At 45.3% G+C, this 19,990-nt stretch overlaps 1 protein-coding gene across 10 annotated transcripts in view; it reads left to right on the top strand.

Moving 5' to 3' along the window:
* LOC119970385 (protein prune homolog 2-like) overlaps positions 1 to 19,990 on the top strand; it is a 631,375-nt gene that overhangs the window by 486,212 nt on the left and 125,173 nt on the right. Inside the window, exon 1 of one of the 10 annotated variants that reach the window (XM_038804925.1) lies at positions 9,572 to 9,729. The exons of 6 other annotated variants lie outside the window; for them this stretch is intronic. The gene's annotated coding sequence lies outside the window, so the exon portion shown is untranslated. Of the gene's footprint in view, positions 1 to 9,571; positions 9,730 to 10,133; positions 10,153 to 10,444; positions 10,626 to 19,990 lie in introns of those variants that run through there. 3 more of the 10 variants (XM_038804928.1, XM_038804927.1, XM_038804926.1) reach the window with 3 other exon arrangements.

Raw genomic sequence — 19,990 nt, forward strand, 5'->3', positions numbered from 1 at the left:
TGGATCAAGATGAGTTAACCTTATTTTAAGTTACAGAGATCAGGCATTTTGGAATAGCTTGACCTTCTCTGATCTTCTTCATGCTTTAAGTTATGCGGAGTCGGCCTTATCAGTCTTACAGGGGTCTGGTATATTGGAATGGCTAGGTCTGCTTTTCTTACATTGTACCAAGTAGTTGACCACTTTTCCCATCATGCCATTACTTAATTCATACAACTTTACAGATGAGGGGGGTGGCAATGCTGGTAAACAAACAGGTAGGGAACATAGGGCGCGATTCTCCGACCCCGACGCCGGGTGGGAGAATCATGGGCGTGCCGGGTGAATCACGCCACGCGGCTGTGGCACCCCCATGCGATTCTCCCAACCACCCCCCCCCCGCCCCACCCAAAACAGCATGTCGCGTTTTGCGACAGGCCGCTCGGAGAGCGGCGATTCTCCGGCCCGGAAGGGCCGAGCGGGACGCCAAATCCAACCGGTTCACGCCGGCGCCAACCACACCTGGTCGCTGCCGGCGTGAACATCGCGTGACCGCTGCGTGTGGGGCCTGTGGGGGGCGGAGGGAGGATCGAGCACCAGGGGCATGCTCAGGAGGGGTCTGGCCCGCGATCAGTGCCCACCGATTGTCAGGCCGAGGTCTCTGAAAGATGCACTCTTTTCCCTCCGCCACCCCGCAAGATCAATCCGCCATGTCTTGCAGGGCAGCGGAGGGGAAGAAGGCAACCACGCATGCGCGGGTGACGTCATTTAGGCGCTGCCGGCCGCGTCATTCAGGCCGCGCCGCTTTGACGCAAACATCAAGGCCCGGCCCGCGAGATTGACGCGCCGCCGCTCCTAGCCCCCCCCCAGGGGTGGAGGGGGGGGAGAATTGGGGGCAAGGAGCAGCCTCTGATGCCGGAGTGAAACACTCCGGGTTTCAGTCCGGCGTCGGCACGTTGTCTCCCTTTGGGAGAATTTCGCCCATAGTGTGAGATTTGGGGGGGGAGGATCATGATGGTGAGTGGGAAGCTGGAGGTGATGCGAGTGGTTTTGGTAAATATTTATGTCCCAAACTGGGACAATGTGGAGTTTATGAGGTGGATGCTAGAGAAAGTTCCTTACCTGGAGTCACATTGGTTGATCATGGGGGGTGGATTTCAACACGGTCATTGAGCCACGTTTGGAAGGGTGGAGTTCAAGATCGGCTAGGTGTTGGTGGTGGCAAAGGAGCTGAAGGGATTTATGGAGTGTATGGGGGGCAGTGGGGGGGGGGGGGGGGGGCATGGAGGTTTGGGAGGGCGAAGGAACTTTTGTATTTTTCCCATGTGCACCGGGTGTACTCGTGGATTTACTTTTTGTGGTGGACTGGTGGGGCTGGTTGCCCATAGCGGACCCTGTGGCCATCTCCCTGATTGTGAGGACTCCAGTTCTGACATAGAGGCCGAGGAATCAGGTATTCCCCCGATAGATAATGTCGAAGAAGAACCCAGGTCACTGACCCATCACCGCTCCCGCCAGAAGCGAAGATCGCCAACCCATTTCGCAACTCCGATTTGGGTTCAAGTACTCCAGATTAAAGGCCAAGTGCAAAGAGGTGGAAGAGGCCTCCTCATCGTGGAAGCACTAGGGTGGAACTGATCTGAGGGGGAGGGATGTTATGATGACTACAAAGAACATGGATGATTGTTGATTGATCTCCCTGTCAGGTTCGTGGTATGCGAGTCCCCTTTTGAGTGGGTAGAAGGAGGCCATTCACCCCATGGAGTCTGCATTGACCCTCTGAATGAGCATCCCACCTAGGCCCACTCCCCTACCCATCCTCGTAACCCCACCTAACCTGCACATCCTTGGAAACTGAGGGGCAATTTATCATGGCCAATCTACCTAAGCTGAACATCTTTGGATTGTGGGAGGAAACTGGAGCACCCGGAGGAAACCCACGCAGACATGGGGAGAAAGTACAAACTCAACACGGACAGTCAGCCAAGGCTGACTGCGGTGAGGCAGAAATGCTAACCACTGTGCCACAGTGCTTTCCCATTAGGAACCAGTCAGTGGGAGTTTAGAATCCGCAGCTCAGACCTGGACCGATGTTCCTGATGGTCCCCTGGCTGGGATGTAAGCACTGTTCACTGCGGCAGCAGTTGTTTTTGTTGTTTGAATAAACAAGAGTTTTGTATGAAGCCTGGCCATGGTGGAGTTACTATAATCCCACTTGCTGAAAGTTTCAAAACAGACGTGGGATTGCGATGGTAGGATTATTCCTCCCTTCAACATGAAACCCTGCCCTTAGAACAGGTCAACAGAAGCTTGATCAATGAGATGGATTTTAAAGATACTCTGAAGAGAAAAAATAATCAGGGAGTCAATATACGAACTTTGGGGCAAGACAAAATTTCTGGGTTCCCTGACCTTTATCAAAATGTTGTAGCAGTCTTTGAAGAATTATTCGGCAGCAGATCCCATGAGGTAAAGACAACCAACAGACTTCTGACTGAAACCAGTTGTTTAAATCTCAGAACCTGTGGACAACAGTGCTGCAGGCATACTTTTTTCAGGCCAGTCTCAATTTATCTAGAAGGCCACTCTCCCAACAAACTTGAAACCAGGGTCTAACAGCTGAGGCATTGCACAAATGCTGGAAGGGGGCAGCACGGTAGCATTGTGGATAGCACAATTGCTTCACAGCTCCAGGGTCCCAGGTTTGATTCCGGCTTGGGTCACTGTCTGTGCGGAGTCTGCACATCCTCCCCGTGTGTGCGTGGGTTTCCTCCGGGTGCTCCGGTTTCCTCCCAGAGTCCAAAAATGTGCAGGTTAGCTGGATTGGCCATGATAAATTGCCCTTAGTGTCCAAAATTGCCTTAGTGTTGGGTGGGGTTACTGGGTTATGGGGATAGGGTGGAGGTGTGGGCTTGGGTAGGGTGCTCTTTCCAAGAGCTGGTGCAGACTCGATGGCCAAATGGCCTCCTTCTGCACTGTAAATTCTATGAAAATGCTGGGAAACACAGTCAGGTTGTATCTCATTATTCTGTAATTCGCAAACATGGATGTGTGTGTTTGGTGCTACCAGGAATGCTCTCTAGAAAAGGAAGAGTTAAGGCAGATCACAGGGCTGTAAAATCCAAATACATTTCCAGTCCAGTCTGTTCTAGATTTGCCCCCCAAAAAACCCGATGCTTTGACCAGGGTGCTTGAAACCACAGTGGCAAGCTGTCCAGACTCAGTTTGAAGAAAGAACTTGCAGTTCCAACTTTATCTTCAAAGAAAACCTTCCACTGCCAACTGAACACTTTTTTAGTAAAGCAAAAAGCTGGGGCACGATTCTCCCATATGGCGGGTTTGACGCCAGCCCCCCCCTTCCCGACCGGGAACCGATTCTGGTCCCCGGTCGGGGCTAGCATGCCGACGCCGTAAACTCCGGCATCGCGGGCTTAACGAATTTCGTTAAGGCCGCTTGCCAGAGTTAGCGCCGGCTGACGCGTCATATGACGTCAGCCGCGCATGCGCGGATTGGAAGACTCCAACCCGCGCATACGCGGATGACGTCATCGCGCTTTGCGCGAAACCCGCGCATGCGCGGGCCGGGATGCCCCTCAGCCGCCCCGCAAAGTGATACAGCGGGGCGGCGGAGGGACAAAGAGTGCGCGGGCATCGGGCCCGCTGCCCGCGATCGGTGCCCACCGATCGCGGGCCCACGGCACCCTTGGCACGGCCGTGGTACTGCCGTGCCAATCAGTGCCATGGTTTTAAAGATCGAGAGTTTACGGCCGTTTTTACGAACGGCCAGACCAGGTATGTTTGCCGTTCGTAAAAACAGCCGTAAAGGGCTGGGAACTCGGCCCATCAAACAGCTGAGAATCGCTGCCGGCCGTACAAAAACGGCGGCAGCGATTCGTATCGGGAGTCGGGCGTGGGGGGGGGAGAATAGCGGGAGGGCGTCAGAACAGCGTAGCCGTAAAATTTTACGAGCCACGCTATTCTCCGCACCGTCGGGAGTGCGGAGAATCGCGCCCCTGGATTCTGGAGGTAGTATATGGTGAAAGAAAAAAACTCGGTTACCTGAGGTTCTTTTCTATTATTGCCAACAATACAAAGGGACTGAGAAGCACTGTATAGATTTTCTACCCAAAATAGGAAACCTAGTTATGGTATTATCATAACTGTAAGAACTGCAAGGGTTAATGAAGTGTCTACAGTAGCCACTAGAGGAGCGGGAGCTACAGTTACAACTATATGAGGCAGTGATGCTAAGTCTTGTGGGAGAATGTATGCAGTAGTTAGCTAGAGAGAGTCAGAAGTACAAATAGTGTAAGTGAGAGCAGATCATAGTTTATAGCAGTAGTGAGATTAGCTGTAGATGAGTAGTATAAATATTATTAATCAACTGTATTCTTTAGGAGTACGTGTGAAATCCAAATTAGTAGTATTAATAAATGTATAGCTTTTTTTAAGTTCAAGCTATTTTGTTGTCTTTGTGAACACTACGCCAACCATCCTGAAATATGATGTGGAGATGCCGGCTTTGGACTGGGGTGAGCACAGTAAAAGTCTTACAACACCATATTAAAGTCCAACATGTTTGTTTCAAACACTAGCTTTCGGAGCACTGCTCCTTCTCCTGAGAAAGGAGCAGTGCTCCGAAAGCTAGTGTTTGAAACAAACATGTTGGACTTTAACCTGGTGTTGTAAGACTTCTTACTGTGCTCATCCTGAAATAAGCAACACAAAGAACACCACAGTAGTCAGGACAGCTTAAAAAAAATCTTAGAATTGTAGCACGGCATCCAACCTCACAGCCTTACAAACAAAGAATGAAATAGAAGGGAAACGTCGAACCATATAACAAAACAGTCTTGAAAGAACAAGCACTGCATTTGTCCCTCTCACAATATCTAAAACTACAAGGCAATGCTCTGGAAATTGAATCAAAATGACACTGACAGCTTACTGAACTTCTTTGAAAACTGCAGGTTGTGACATATTTCTACCTTCCCTCAGGGAAGTCTCCTGACTCATAATATTCATAGTCGGTGACCTATTCAGTAGGTTTAATTCTCCAGTCCACATTTTTGTTAAAAAGGAGTGGAGCAGAAAACTTGCACTTGTAAACTTGTGTTAAGATAGCTGAACATTGCAGGTTGAATTTTTATCTGTACTGTAAAATATCATCTGTATAGCGATCAAAGGGGAGAATGGATGGGCTTGGAAGCAGGCATGCAATTTTACTCATCCTAATTTCTGAGCTCTGCTATGTCCAAGTAATGCATAGAGATGCATTGATAATGGATAGAATAACTACAGTGCAGAAGGAAGCCATTTGGCCCATCAAATCTTCACCGACCCTCTGAAAGAGCACCCTACCTAGGCCAACTCCCCTGCCCTATTCTTGGAACCCCACCTAACCTGCACATCTTTTGACACTAAGGAGCAATTTTTTTGCATGGCCAATCCACCTAACCTCCACATCTTTGGACTGTGGAAGGAAAGGGGAGCACCTGGAGGAAACCCACGCAGACAGGGGAGAATGTGAAAACTCCACACAGTCACCGAAGGCCGGAATTGAACCTGGGTCCCTGGTGCTGTGAGATGCCGGCAGTAGAGACTAGAACCTATTGCTATGTATTAGCCTCTACATAATCTCACACCTCTGGTATTCTAAGGTTCCAGAATTTCTTAAGGTTATACCCTCATCCCATTAAATGTACCAGCAGAACAAAACACAGAGAGCTTGAAAATCACTGGATCTTTTAATATTCCAGAATCAGGGCTCGGGGTTAGCACAGTGGACAGTGGTTAGCACAGCTGTCTCACAGCTCCAGGGACGCAGGTTCAATTCCCACCTTAGGTGACTGTGTGGAGTTTTCACTTTCCCCCCGTGTCGGTGTGCATTTCCTCCGAGCTCCAGTTTCCTCCAGTAGTCCAAAGATGCGCAGGTTAGGTTAGGGCCGTGCTAAATTGCCCCTTAATGTCTAAAAGGATAGGCCGGGTTATGGGGATAGGGTGGGGGTGTGGACCTAGGTAGGGTGCTCTTTCGTACGGTTGTCACAGACTCTATGGGCCGAATGGCCTCCTTTGCACTGTCATGGTTCTATCCTATGATTCTAACCTACACCATTGACTTTTTTATTAGTTCGTGAGATGTGCGACACTGACATAGTCAACATTTATTGTTCATACCTAATTTCTCTTGAGATAATGGTGGTGAGCCATATTGAACTACTGAAGCCCATGTGGTGTGGGTACACCTAAAGTGCTGTTAGGCAGGGAGTTCCAGGACATTAACCAGTTAAGAAACAATGATAAAGTTCCAAGTCAGGGTGGTTTGCGACTCGGAGGAGAACTTAAAGATATGCTGTTCCCACGTGCTTTGATGCCCTTGTTCTTCTAGGTAGTAAAGGTCATGGGTTTGGACGGAATCTTGGTGATTTGCTGCAGTGGGGCTGGTTTAGCACACTGGGCTAAATCGCTGGCTTTTAAAGCAGACCAAGGCAGCCAGCAGCACGGTTCAATTCCTGTACCAGCCTCCCTGAACAGGTGCTGGAATGTGTCGACGAGGGGCTTTTCACAGTAACTTCATTTGAAGCCTACTTGTGACAATAAGCGATTTTCATTTCATTTCATTTCATTTCAGTGCCGGTTGTACATTGTACACATTGCTGCCATTGTGTGCTGGGCAGTGAAGGGTGTGAATGTTTAAGGTGGTGGATATGATGGCAGTTAATTGAGCTGTTTTTTCTTGAATGGTCTTACACTTCATGAGTGTTATTAGAGCTGTATTTGTCCAGACAAGCAGAAAATACTCAATCACACACCTGAATTGTGCTTTATAGATGGTGATCTGACTTTGTGGACTTGGGAGGTAAGTCACTTGCTGCAGAATTCCCACCCTCGAGTCTGTTTTGGTAGTCACAGTGTTTGTGTGTCATACTTCAGGCTTGGGTGAGGATAGCGTAGACCCAAGATGGGATAAAAATTATGGTAAGAAGTCTTACAACACCAGGCTAAAGTCCAACAGGTTTGTTTCAAATCACTAGCTTTCGGAGCACTGCTCCTTCCTCAGGTGAATGAAAAGATGGATTCCAGAAACATTTATATAAACAAAGTCAGAGATGCAATACAATACTTTGACTGCGAGTCTTTGCAGGTAATATAGTTGTTACAGGTCCAGATGGAGCAGGCTAAAGAGGTGTGAATTGCCTGCCAGGACAGTTGGTCGGATTTCGCAAGCCCAGACCAGACGGTGGGGGGTGAATGTAATTCGACATGAATCCAAGGTCCAGGTTGAGGCCGTACTCATTGTGGTGATATGCATCACTGTAGACACACAAGGGATTAATGTAAGTACACGTAGACTAGCTAGACACTAGAGTGAGCACCAGAGACATGACACACAGACACTCAAACAATAGGTCAGTAAGATAGGACACGACCAATGGACATTCACGATACACACAGAGGTGACACTACCACAGTGGGGCATTCCAAGGTCCCGGTTGAGGCCGTACTCATGTGTGAGGAACTTGATATAAGTTTCTGCTTGGCGATTTTGCGTTGCCGCGCGTCCTGAAGGCCGCCTTGGAGAACGCTTACCTGAAGATCAGAGGCTGAATGCCCTTGACTGCTGAAGTTTTCCCCGACTGGAAGGGAACATTCCTGCCTGGTGATTGTCGCGCGATGTCCGTTCATCCGTTGTCACAGCGTCTGCATGGTCTCGCCAATGTACCACGCTTCGGGACATCCTTTCTTGCAGTGTATGAGGTGGACAATGTTGGCCGAGTCACACGAGTATGTACCGCGTACCTGGTGGATGGTGTTCTCATGTGTAATGGTCATGTGTAATGGTCATGTCGATGATCTGGCACGAGATTGTGGCACGGTATCGTGGTCGCTGTACATCTGAAGGCTGCGTAGTTTGCTGCAAACAATGGTTTGTTTGAAATTGCGCGGTTGTTTGAAGGCAAGTAATGGGGGTGTGGGGATGACCTTGGCAAGATGTTCATCCTCATCGATGACGTGTTGAAGGCTGCAAAGAAGATGTCGCAGTTTCTCTGCGACAATCGTCAGATTCCAATAAGGAGTCCCAGACCTCTGAGACCTCTGACTCTGACATCTTCGCCCAGCCACCGTGTCGATCCAATCACAAACACCGTTCTCCAGCTCGGTATACACTGGTTACTCCATTTCCTCCGCCAGAAGACGATGTGCCCCAACCAAAATGCCAGTGTCAACTGCCGCCTGTTGAGACTGGGCCACATTCTTCTGTTTCGTCTTCGTCGTCAACTCTTCAAACGTCTTCTTTGACTTCTCGTATTCTTCGTTGCCCTTATCCATCCCTGAGGGGGTCTTCAGACTTGTGGCGAGGGGGCGGGGATGGTGGTGGTTGGGGGGTGGGGATGTCGTAACCCACTCGGGACACAAGGAGCAAGCTTGCTAATATTCCCTGTGTGGCCCAAGAAGTATGAACTCACCGGTTAACTATGTGGAGGTGTTGCATCATAAGAACATAAGAACATAAGAACTAGGAGCAGGAGTAGGCCATCTGGCCCCTCGAGCCTGCTCCGCCATTCAATTAGATCATGGCTGATCTTTTGTGGACTCAGCTCCACTTTCCGGCCCGAACACCATAACCCTTAATCCCTTTATTCTTCAAAAAACTATCTATCTTTACCTTAAAAATTTGTAATGAAGGAGCCTCAACTGCTTCACTGGGCAAGGAATTCCATAGATTCACAACCCTTTGGGTGAAGAAGTTCCTCCTAAACTCAGTCCTAAATCTACTTCCCCTTATTTTGAGGCTATGTCCCCTAGTTCTGCTGTCACCCGCCAGTGGAAACAACCTGCCCGCATCTATCCTATCTATTCCCTTCATAATTTTAAATGTTTCTATAAGATCCCCCCTCATCCTTCTAAATTCCAACGAGTACAGTCCCAGTCTACTCAACCTCTCCTCATAATCCAACCCCTTCAGCTCTGGGATTAACCTAGTGAATCTCCTCTGCACACCCTCCAGCGCCAGTACGTCCTTTCTCAAGTAAGGAGACCAAAACTGAACACAATACTCCAGGTGTGGCCGCACTAACACATTATACAATTGCAACATAACCTCCCTAGTCTTAAACTCCATCCCTCTAGCAATGAAGAATAAAATTCCATTTGCCTTCTTAATCACGTGTTGCACTTGTAAACCAACCTTCTGTGACTCATGCACTAGCACATATACAAGATTGGCCAGAATGTAATGGCCGATGGAGAGAGGTGGCTTTCAACCAGTGCCTTGTGTGGATACTAAGTTTATCTTTGTTGCTCGACTGACTCCTGTTTGCTGTTACTAAAGAATGTATTGCAATTATTTCCATTCATAATACCTGGATGGTATTAATACATTTTTCTTTTCTGGTTTGTTGCATACATCGCTCTTTGTGAAAGTTCTGTTTTTCATGGATGAGGTGACATTATTGTTTCAGACTAGTTACAGTGCAAATCCCGAGGACTGCAAAGCTGTGGCCAGCCTTTAATTAATTCTCACCTCTCTCTGATCCATCATTAAAGTCAGAGAGAGCTGCTGTGCTTTCTGCTTGAAGGGCTGTCAGGAAGCAAGTGATCATCTGTGTTTTGATGTGTCATCAGTCATGTGATCAGCAGTGTAAAATGGAAGATCTGGTTTGGGAATGAGCTGCACATAGGGATGCAGAGGATAAAGTCAAGAATATAGTGATATTTTTGTCACAAGATTGTCCACATCTTTAAAAGGTAAGGGGTTCAACAGAGCATGATTTGTTTTTAAATTGGTGTTTGAACAACTGAAGCCACAGAAATCAGTGTTTATTTGTGACTATTCACAAAGACCTGCACACAGCTATTACTGCTTGCTCACAATTAAATATTCATTTTATTTTTAATGGTATAATGTTAATTTCTCTGGAGATTCAAATTAAATTACATTTTGCACCTGCAGTAGTTCATGGTAGATGGTTTATTTTTGGTCTGGATCAAAAGGCAATAATACTTCTGAATTATATTTCTAAAGCTGTGGTGTGTGTAGCTTTATGAGCTGGACTATAGGTTATCAAGAGTTAATGAGATAAAATTGTGTCTTTTGCATGAACGGCAACAATATAATTCCCAATGAAGTAACCTTCTGATGAGTATTTGGCTGGTCTGAAATCTGCAGAGGTTAGTTTACACATATGATAATATGGGTTTCAGAAATGAGTCTTGTTCTATGGTGTGTAAATAATTTTCAAATCCTCATTGTTGACTGTATTGAAGGTTGACTATGAACAGAAAGCACCTACATTTCTATAATGTGGCCTTGGGTAAACCCCATATTTGTTTCAACTGTGCAAAATGAGTTGATGTGAGATTGGTAATACAAATGTTAGTTTACTGTTCAGTGTGTGCTTCCTGTTGGGTCATATTGCCAGCTGCACTGCTCTTTGTGGGTCCATTGTCCAGCTGAACCTTATATCTTTCGCTCATTCATTTAATCCTTAAAGCTGATTGGCTGCAGCTAGTTTATTTCTGGGTTAACGAAGAGAGAAGATTGTTTTTGCCACAGTGTCATGAATTGTTTGCTTTCGTTTCCTGTAAGTTGAACCTCTTTGCTCAATTGAAAGGCAGGTTTGTTGGTGGAAAATTAAAGAAAGGTAACTTAAAACATCCTGTGAATTTTCTCTAAAATCGTGGTTCTCTGTAAATAGGAAGGTTGCCATGGGAAGTATATTTGCATAATTAAAGGAGGACTTGAACATGCTTGAAGTAGAAATGCATTCATAACTTTCTAAATTTAGTTAAGATATAAACAATGCTTTTCGATAACTACACCTTATTTTGCAGTTTACGTAAAATTGTTTGATCAATTTGGGTTAGTTTTCAGCTAGAGGATTCCATATTTTGGTAGAGGCAGAGCATGCATTGTTTTTTCTTTTGATTTATCTATACTGTATTTCATGTCAGTATGATTAACTATGAAAATAAGAGTTGTTGTTTGAAGTGTTTAAGGTTACTTCAAAGGAAAAAATTCAAATATCACTGAAAAAAATGTTGATTTTCCCCGTGAAGTGCTGAGCCCAATTTCTGATGTTTATGAGTTCTGGCAGCATTAAGGTTTGAGCAAACGTCCCCCTCCAATACCAACAGGGAAGGAAGGGTCAATGAACTATTGCTTTGACATGTTTTGTGACAGCTAGTACTCTGGCGACTGAATGGTGAAGACAATAACGATCGTGGTCCAGGCATGGGGATGCTGGCAGATAAACTCGTCATTATTAAATAAATTCCCCATTTTCATAGATATCATAGAATTTACAGTGCAGAAGGAGGCCATTCGGCCCATCGAGTCTGCACCGACTCTTTGAGACAATTGTATGCCTATTTATTTCTGGCAGCATTTGATTGGCTGTATGCTAAGCATTTTGCACTTCTAGAATCTGAAATCAAAAAGCACAAGATGGAAAATCAAAACAATGTCACGGTGAAACTCAATAGCCATTTCTGATGAATGTTCTAAGACTCTGTGGTAGTGAAGTAATGAAGAGATATTTTTATGCTTCTATTAAACAATGATGAATTTTGAGAAAAAAAACCGGAATTACTGTTGGTAATATTAGCACAAGACCACTTAAACGCTTTTGTATGTTCAACTTCCCTTGATCAGCTATTTTGCCCATTTGGAAGGGTTGAGGCCAAAATTAAAATAGTGACAAGAGGGCTGATATGCAAATACAATGTAATTATCATCAGAATACATAGATACATCGAACATACAGTGCAGAAGGAGGCCATTTGGCCCATAGTCTGAACCGACCCATTTAAGCCCTCACTTCCACCCTATCCCCATAACCCAATACCCCTCCTAACCTTTTTGGACACTAAAGGCAATTTTAGCATGGCCAATCCACCTAACCTGCACATCTTTGGAGTGTGGGAGGAAACCGGAACACCCGGAGTAAACCCACGCAGACACAGGGAGAACGTGCAGACTCTGCACAGACAGTGACCCAGCGGGGAATCGAACCTGGGACCCTGGCGCTGTGAAGCCATAGTGCTAGCCATGTGTGCTACCGTGCTGCCCCAATAGTAATTTCTCAGCTCGAGGTGTAGTTGTGGAGCAAAAATCTTGCTTGTTCATTAATATGTTATCGCACTTCCACAAAGATCAGCCTTAATATTCTAATACGTGAAAGATATTTTAGCTTTCAAGCTCAATAGCTGTCATTTCAAAATTTGCATACATCTGATGTCATGTCGAGCTTCTAACAGGCACTGTGATTTTAAAAAACCTTGAAGATTGAGACAAAGTCGCAGAATATTAGTTTATTTTATTAAGAAGAATGATATTAATAAATGATTGATAAAACCAATATTTAAACTTCCTAATTTTTCAGTTACTGATCATCTAAGCTTTCACCCTTGCTGTCCATTGTGGGTAGTTAGTTGACCAACGGCATGCAGATGAGGCTCATAATGCCCAGTTCTATAATATAATCTAGGCTAGGAGGTGTGTTGTACGCTTGCCCTCTTCTACCCCTGTTCACGCACCCAAACTCACTGGGAATTAAAATGGAGACCTGAATTTCTCTATATTTTGGTAAGTATTTGAAAAAATGAGAAAACAATCTACAACCTCTCAAAAGTAGTTCAAACTTTGATTTCATGTTTTGTACAGTTATTACTGTGCATTTTCGATGATTAAGGCTTTACAATAATTCCCAGATGCTAGTTAATCTAATGTAAAGGTCAGAGGCTAGGAGTCTGGCAGCGAGTACCTCCCCTCCTGACTCCCCAAAGCCTGGCCACCACGTAGGTTGAAGTCAGGAGTGTGATGTTGTCTTGATGGGTGCAGCTCCAACAACACTCGAAGCTTGACACCACCCAGGACAAAGCTGTGCCGCTTGATTAACACCTCATCCACAAACATTCACTTCCTCCACCACCTACAAGATGCACTGCAGGAACACGCTGAGGCTCCTGAGGCAGTACCTTCCAAATCCATGGCTACTACCAAATCCATGGCTACTACCAAATCCATGGCTACTACCAAATCCATGGCTACTACCAAATCCACGACTACTACCACCTAGAAGGACAGGGGTAGCAGATACATGGGAATATCACCACCTGGAGGTTCTTCTCCAAGTCACTCACCATCCTGACTTGAAAATATATCACTGTTCCTTCACTCTTGCTCAGTCAAAATCCTGAAACTCCCTCACAGTTATGTAACTGTGTACCTATACCACATAAGGGACTGGTTTAGCACAGGGCTAGATGGTTAGCTTTGAAAGCAGACCAAAGCAGTCCAGCAGCACTGGACTTCAATTCCCGGACCAGCCTCCCCGAACAGGCGCCGGAATGTGGCGATTAGGGGCTTTTCACAGTAACTTCATTTGAAGCCTACTTGTGACAATAGACGATTTTCATTTCACGTGGAAATCACAGTGCCGTTGGATAGCAAGATGTTTTGTGATGCTGCAGCCATTGAGCGGCACCCCGCTGGGCCCTCTGTTCGGTGGACTTTGACTGCGGTACGCTGAATTGTGAATTGAAATGTCAAAGTTAATCTTCACAGTCATAACATTTCAGGGGCCAGTAATGATTTCAGAATTAGTAAGGAGGTGAAAAGTTATTCATACTTGCCTATATTCATTAGATTTAAATTGTAATTTTGCTTTTGAAAAGTACAAAGGAAATGGCCTTTATCCTTGAGGCGAGCAGCAGGAGTTGGGGGAAATTCCCAGCTCAGTCCGCCCTCCTCAGGAGGAAGAGGCTGTAGGATGGGATTTTCATTGTGGAGTGGGTGATGATGAAGTATTGAGTTGGGCCAATGGCCAGGAAAAAGGTCGGAGGCAATCACAAGGGCTGATGGGTGTTGACGCAGGCTGTTTAATGGCATAGTCTTGTTGCTGTGGGACTTTATCCTAATTAAAAGAAAGGCCCTTTGGCCTTTATCCCTCACACCCCATCCCCACACACTCCCCCTATGTACCATCCGTGCCACCTCATGCCCCCCAATGCTGAGACATGCTTCTCATGCAGCCCTAATGGCTAGGCCTAGCCCCCTAGCTAACCCCCTAGGCCAAGCTATGCCTCTCCATCCATCCATTGGATCCTCAGGCCACCTATGCCAATTTATACCCCTCCACCCACCCCCGTGGCTCTTCATGCGCCCTGTATCAAGTGGTGCACAGCACCCACCCGTGGCCTTTTGTGACCTCTATTCCAGGCTGTGGGACTTGCATGCCTTTGAGCTAATGGGTCCCATGGTGACAGTGGGATGTGTAGAAAAAACTTTTAAAATAACAATAATTCATAACTTTCCACTATGTTAACGGAAAAAGAAAACCTTTTTACTTTTTTCTGGGACTCCAGTTTTTCAGCAGACTAATGGATATCTGGAGTCCCAACAAAGTCTCATATGTATTCATGGCTGGGAGCCCAGACACACACTAGCATTCGAAAACATCTGACCCCCAGGATGGCACAGCGGTTAGCATTGCTGCCTCACAGCATCAGGGACCTAACTTTCTTTCCAGCCTTGGGTGACTGTCTTGTGGAGTCTGCTCTCCCCGTGTCTGTGTGGGTTTCCTTGGTTAGCACTGTTGCTTCACAGCTCCAGGGTCCCAGGTTCGATTCCTGCTTGTGCCACTCTCTCTATGTGGAGTCTGCACGTTCTCTCTATGTCTGTGTAGGTTTCCCCCAGGTGCTCCGGTTTCCTCCCACTGTCCCGAAAGACGTGCTGTTGGGTAAATTGGACATTCTGAATTCTCCCACCCGAACAGTCGTTGGAATATGGCGACTCGGGGCTTTGCATAGTAACCTCATTGCAGTGTTAATGTAAGCCTACTTGTGACAATGAAGATTATTAATATTATTAAAAGGTGCTCTGTTTTCAACCCACTGTCCAGGGATATATAGCTTGGGTTATGGGTGATGGGGATAGGGCGGGGGAATCATCCTGGGTACAGTGCTTTCAGAGGATTGCAGATTCATTGGGCTGAATGGCCTCCTTCTGTAATGTAGGGATTCTATTCTTTTTTAAAATACATTTAGAGTACATAATTATTTTTTTTTGCCAATTAATAAGGGGCAATTTAGCATGGCCAATCCACCTAACCTGCACATTTTGGGTTGTGGGAGTGAAACCCACGCACAATGGGGAGAATGTGCAAACTCCACAAGGACAGTGACCCAGGGCTGGGATTCAAACCCGGGTCCTCAGCGCCTAGACAGCAGTGCTAAGCACTGTGCCGCCCTGTATGGATTCTATTCTAAGGCAGCTCACCACCACCTTCTCGTGGGCAATTTGGGATGGGCAACAATTGCTGGCATAGTCAGTGAAGCCCACATCCAGTAAAAATTAATTTAAAAAGCAGGGTAGTGGAAGACCAAGGGTCGTTGCCCTGCATTCAAGATGCTTCTGGACGACATCTGTTTTCCGAAGTGATTAATCTAAGGAATGATGATTGGTTTTTTTCTTATCTCATGAAAGCTAAATGCTCCGAAAATGAATCATACTGTTAACATATGAGTAATATATTCTTGAGTAATGGTGAATGTTTTATTAAGACTTAAGATCGATGAAAGAACTTATGACTGAGCTTTTCAGACATTTGGCAACACTAAGGAGAAGGAAATTTCTCTCAAGAAGATAGAATGTTTAGAACTTTTAACAGTCACATTTCAATGTAAGATTTTTCTCAGGATTGGTATAGGTTTGATATTTTACTGATTATTTCTATTTAAATCCTATGCCATAACAGTAATTAGTATGATGCTAGCCTCCTGTAATATACATGGGTATGATAACTAACATCTAGCCCCAATGTGGCTTTAAAATCAGATTCTTGTTGTGAATGCAGTGTGAGACTTTGACATTTAAAGTGAGAAAAGGAACAAGGTGATGATGCCCTGGCAAGGAAAGAAGTGCAAAGTTATGTGCAGAAATTTTTAAGGATTTCAGAAGCAAGAATATTGCCATCTACTGAATCTATTTCCATTTGTCTATTTGCTGAAGTAATTCTTTGGCTTAAACTTCATGCTTTTGCCTTTTTAAAAAAAAAGCACACCTTACCTGCAAAAATGCTTCTGTGATTATGCAAATTATAGCCAACAAACTTCTGTTTGCAATGTTTATACATCGAGATACTGGGTGGAATTTGATTTAGGTGGTCAAGTAATTTTGTATTGTCAGTCAGCATGCTGCTTTCCATCACCGTGCTCTTTTCCTGGACGTTGGATCAGGGAGGGGACGGCTAACTGCCCCCAAACAAAGGTTAACCAACTGCAGTAATTAAAAAGCCAATTAAGGCCATTGATCAGAGAGATCAACTGAAATTTTCTAGTCGGCCTATGGACCCCCATGGCTTACGGAGCAGGGCAGCTGCCTGGAGGCAACACCCAAGTGATAGACCAAGATTACTTGAGACCCTTCCTGCTAACCTGGCCACAGCTGCGCCCACAGACTTTAGAAATGACTGTCAGCTTCTGTGTTCAGAACATGTACATTTGACATTTCTCAATCGTTATTTTAATAAATGGTAAGCGAAGGAGAAGTAAAACATTCCGTAAAATAGGCAGGATTTGGAATTTTGGGTCAGGGCTCCCCACATCCGGGTAAAGTGCTGGTTCCGATCCAACAGTCACCTGACATTGATTTTCCCAGGACTCGCCAATTAGTAGCCAGAGGCAACCATCCAATTAAGGATTGCAAGCAGACTTTCTGAAGCTGGAGGGCCAATAGGAAGCACCTTGAGGCAAATTCTCAGCACTTTTAAAACTTGCAGTGAAAAGAATGGTCACAGCTACCACTGTTGAGGAAGGAGAACTGATGTGGGTGACAATGTAGGCCACTGGCCAGCATGCTGATCAGATGCAAAATTGCTGCCTGCGTAGTGCCTGCGTAGTACATAGATCATACAGTGCAGAAGTAGGCCATTCGGTCCATCCGAGTCTGCACCGAACTTGCAAACTAACGTCACAAATAATTTTTTTGATTCTTTCCCCTTTTCATAAAAAAGATAAACAGCTTATGTTAAAGTGAAGGAAACATACATTATCATTGAGATGGATGGAGTTGATTGAATGTTTCATGTTAGTCATATTTATCGTGAAATTGCACGTTTTTATTTGCTGGCTAGGGCTCAATTTTGTAATGGCTTCAATGTTTCGCAAGAATCTCTTTATTTGTTGCTGTCAGGCAAAAGATATTCTATTTGTTATACATTTTTGGCGTTTGATAGTGTACTATTCAAGAACTTGCATGAACGGGGCATCATCCCGTGCCAATTTGCATAAAATGCTGAGGTTGCACAGGTCTTTGGCGAGAAATGCCATTAATCAAGATGATGGCATAGATTGGGCACGACTTGGGTAATCCCAGCAGTGGAGGAAGTTGTGTTCTTTTTTTTAAATGTGGAGAATAATCTTGAATTTAATTATTGTGCATAACAGCACATGTAGTTAGCTTGCGAATTGGCTCTATTTTTGTCATATGTTTTCATTATTCACACCTAACTCTCAATTTGAAATGAATAATTTTGGAGAGGCAGTTAATATTAATTAGGTTTAACTGAATTTGAGGTGAGTTACTGGCCGCTCCGCTGTCTCTCTTGTTGAGTGCCCCAGTGCAGTCATTTATTTATCACATTTAAAATGAACAGATAATGGAATTCGATGCTCCTTTTCAGTAATAGGAATCCTGAAACTGAAGTCCTTAACAGTCAACGACCTTTCATCGGTCGCACTGGTGGCCCACTGGCAGTTTGGTTGCCTACAAAATGAAATGCAGAACCAGTGGTAGACATTTCTGTTATTTGTATAGCCTGCAGCCAGCTTGTCATTCTCTATGCTACTATATCCCGGAATTCATTCAGTGGATGCTAAGTTACTTCAGTACCTTGACAACTCATTGTTGAAATAACTCAAATTCACTGGCTAAGCATAATGCACCCTGGTGCTTTCCCAAAAAAGCAGAAAGAAAGAGCAGCAGATCTACTGCTGGTAATTAAGAATGCCTTAATTAGTTTTTAAAATCTGGAAATACAATTCTTCAAGAAATGTTTAAGTTCATCTTTATATAAAGAGTAGAAAACTGGGTAAACATGGAAACCAATGAGATTACTAGGTATGAATTCCCTGTCAAAACACACATTGTTGGACTTTCGGTGGTGCATGGATCAGAGGACAAGAAGTGCCACAAGAAAAACAGAGCAGTTGGAGCAGGGCACTTCGCTTTTTTTAATAAATGTTTTATTGAAGTATTTTTGGTTTTACAACAAAAACAAAATAAACAATGTACATGAATCTGTAAACATAGTGCAAAAGCCGTCTTCCTCCTTTACAGGTCCCACCTTTATTAACCCCCCTGCTCTAAGCTAAACTGACCCCCCCCCCCCCCCCCCCCCCCGTTCTGCTGACGATTAATTTTCCGCAAAGAAGTCGACGAAAGGTTGCCACCTCCATGTGAACCCTAACATTGATCCTTTCATAGCGAACTTGATTTTCTCCAAACAGAGAAAGCTAGCCATGTCAGATAGCCAGGTGTCTGACTTCGGAGGCTTAGTGTCCCTCCATGCTAATAATATCTGTCTCCAGGCTACCAAGGAAGCAAAGGCCAGAACGTCTGCCCCTTTCTCCTCCTGGATCTTCCGACACCCCCAAAATCGCCACCTCTGACTCGGTGCCACCATTGTTTTTAACACTGTAATGGGCCAGGGTTTAGAGAACCCCAAAGTGTATTATGGAGTTCACCTGACCCACAACTTTTAATAGATTGTGGTATGGGGAGCATACGGCCCACTCTACAGATGTGTCACAGCAGAAATCAAAGTATTTTTTGAAACAAAACGATGTTTATTCTATGAACTCAAGTTAACCTTTTTAAAACATGCAGTGAACATCTTAGCAACCATAAATTCAAATACAACCCCCAAAGAATACAACTATATGTAATCCTTAATAACTTCCCAAACAACATCCAGAAGACAAAAGAAACACCTTTTTAACAGAAGCACATTAGGTTTACATTCACTATTGAGAACATTTATAATTCTGAATTCACCAAATGATCAAGAGATAGTATTTTCATGGCAGAGAGAACAACAGTACATCTGCTTTGTCTGGCTTCAGCTTCGACACTGAAAACAAAACTAAAACACACCCTGCAGCAAACAGCCTAAAGCGAAAGTAAAAGGTTGACAGACAGCCCAGCTCCACCCACACTCTGACATCATTGATAAATACCCTTTCTTAAAGGTACATCTTAAACCCATTTCTTAAAGGTACTCTCGCATGACAACACCGTGGACATGACATCTGCAAACCCCTGCCAAAATCCCCTAAGCTTCGGGCATCTCCAGAACATATGGACATGGTTCGCTGGCCCTCCCGCACACTTTGCCCACCTATCTTTCACCAAAGAATCTGCTCATCTGGGCAACTGTTGTGTGAGCCCAGTGAATGGCTTTGAATTGTATCCGGCTGAGCCTGGCACATGTTGTGGACGCGTTGACTCTACTCAACACGTCCGCCCATGGACCATCCTCTATCTCTCCTAACTCCTCTTCCCACTTGCGCTTCAGCTCCTCAGTCTGCATCTCCTCTGACCCCATAAGTTTCTTGTAAATGTCAGAGACGCTCCCTTCTTCCACCCCCCCCCCCCCTCTGGAAACTACCCTGTCCTGTATCCCCCTTGGTGGTAGGAGCGGGAAGGTTGAAACCTGTCCACATAGGAAGTTCCGCGCCTGCAGGTACCTGAATTTGTTTCCCCTTGCCACTCCAAACTTTTCCTCCAGCTCCCTCAAACTCCGAAAGCTCCCCTCTATAAACATATCCCTCATCCTCTCAATCCCTGCTCTCTGCCATCTCCAAAACCCCCCCATCCATACTTCCCGGGGCAAACTGGTGGTTATTACAGATTGGAGATCAAAACTATGCTCCCACATCTCCTCCATTGCCCCCAGACTCTCAGGGCCACCACCACCACGGGGCTGGTGGAGTACCGTGCCGGCGG

This window comes from Scyliorhinus canicula, chromosome 8 (genome assembly GCF_902713615.1).
Source record: "Scyliorhinus canicula chromosome 8, sScyCan1.1, whole genome shotgun sequence".
NCBI lineage: Eukaryota > Metazoa > Chordata > Chondrichthyes > Carcharhiniformes > Scyliorhinidae > Scyliorhinus > Scyliorhinus canicula.